Below are 2,340 nucleotides of genomic sequence, written 5' to 3'. Positions count from 1 at the left end.
TATACAGTGCCTTGCGAAAGTATTCGGCCCCCTTGAACTTTGCGACCTTTTGCCACATTTCAGGCTCAAACATAAAGATATAAAACTGTATTTTTTTGTGAAGAATCAACAACAAGTGGGACACAATCATGAAGTGGAACGACATTTATTGGATATTTCAAACTTTTTTAACAAATCGAAAACTGAAAAATTGGGCGTGCAAAATTATTCAGCCCCTTTACTTTCAGTGCAGCAAACTCTCTCCAGAAGTTCAGTGAGGATCTCTGAATGATCCAATGTTGACCTAAATGACTAATGATGATAAATACAATCCACCTGTGTGTAATCAAATCTCCGTATAAATGCACCTGCACTGTGATAGTCTCAGAGATCCGTTAAAAGTGCAGCGAGCATCATGAAGAACAAGGAACACACCAGGCAGGTCCGAGATACTGCTGTGAAGAAGTTTAAAGCCGGATTTGGATACAAAAGGATTTCCCAAGCTTTAAACATCCCAAGGAGCACTGTGCAAGCGATAATATTGAAATGGAAGGAGTATCAGACCACTGCAAATCTACCAAGACATGGCCGTCCCTCTAAACTTTCAGCTCATACAAGGAGAAGACTGATCAGAGATGCAGCCAAGAGGCCCATGATCACTCTGGATGAACTGCAGAGATCTACAGCTGAGGTGGGAGACTCTGTCCATAGGACAACAATCAGTCGTATATTGCACAAATCTGGCCTTTATGGAAGAGTGGCAAGAAGAAAGCCATTTCTTAAAGATATCCTTAAAAAGTGTTGTTTAAAGTTTGCCACAAGCCACCTGGGAGACACACCAAACATGTGGAAGAAGGTGCTCTGGTCAGATGAAACCAAAATTTAACTTTTTGGCAACAATGCAAAACGTTATGTTTGGCGTAAAAGCAACACAGCTCATCACCCTGAACACACCATCCCCACTGTCAAACATGGTGGTGGCAGCATCATGGTTTGGGCCTGCTTTTCTCCAGCAGGGACAGGGAAGATGGTTACAATATTGGGAAGATGGGAAGATGGATGGAGCCAAATACAGGACCATTCTGGAAGTCTGCAAAAGACCTGAGACTGGGACGGAGATTTGTCTTCCAACAAGACAATGATCCAAAACATAAAGCAAAATCTACAATGGAATGGTTCAAAAATAAACATATCCAGGTGTTAGAATGGCCAAGTCAAAGTCCAGACCTGAATCCAATCGAGAATCTGTGGAAAGAACTGAAAACTGCTGTTCACAAATGCTCTCCATCCAACCTCACTGAGCTCGAGCTGTTTTGCAAGGAGGAATGGGAAAAAATTTCAGTCTCTCGATGTGCAAAACTGATAGAGACATACCCCAAGCGACTTACAGCTGTAATCGCAGCAAATGGTGGCGCTACAAAGTATTAACTTAAGGGGGCTGAATAATTTTGCACGCCCAATTTTTCAGTTTTTGATTTGTTAAAAAAGTTTTAAATATCCAATAAATGTTGTTCCACTCCATGATTGTGTCCCACTTGTTGTTGATTCTTCACAAAAAAATACAGTTTTATATCTTTATGTTTGAAGCCTGAAATGTGGCAAAAGGTCGCAAAGTTCAAGGGGGCCGAATACTTTCGCAAGGCACTATATATATATATATATATATATATATATATATATATATATATATATATATATATATATATATATATATGCCTTTCTTTCCTTGAGCAAGTTAACCCCCAACAACAACTGCTCCACGGGCGCCCGATGACATGGATATTGATTAAGGCATCCCCTCGCACCTCTCTGATTCAGACGGGTTGGGTTAAATACCGAAGACACATTTCGTTGAATGCATTCCGTTACGCAACTGATTAGGTATACCCCTTTCGATTTCACGACATATGCACACTGTATCGTAACAGCAAGCACGCCACAACTGTAATACAACAGTCAGCTACTCTAGTAGTAATCTAACAATTTTTTCAGAATGGCACAAATTCCCCGATATCAAGGTACTCATGTCAACATGTTTGCTTTCAGAGCATATTTGATCCCAAATTATAGTGTATGTACAGCCTTCTTTTCCCCACTAAAACTAAATGTGCAAGGTTGATTCATAGTCTTTGAGGTGACCAAGAAGACATTAGTGTATCCTTACAGGGTGAGAAGACAAAGTAGCCACCGGTCACCGACTGCTGTGAGCGTGCATTTTTCTTATTTCATTATTCAGAGATAGTTCATTTTTGTTATTTACGGATACTTTTTTTGTAGGTCTATAGATTGCAAAAGTAATTTTTGTATACAAATATCAAAGGAACATCTCGGAAGGAGTTGTTTCACACGAACTGCTTTCAC

The sequence above is a fragment of the Oncorhynchus mykiss genome, chromosome 17, assembly GCF_057628025.1.
Source record: "Oncorhynchus mykiss isolate SJ-2025 chromosome 17, ASM5762802v1, whole genome shotgun sequence".
NCBI lineage: Eukaryota > Metazoa > Chordata > Actinopteri > Salmoniformes > Salmonidae > Oncorhynchus > Oncorhynchus mykiss.
This window is presented reverse-complemented; position numbering follows the sequence as displayed.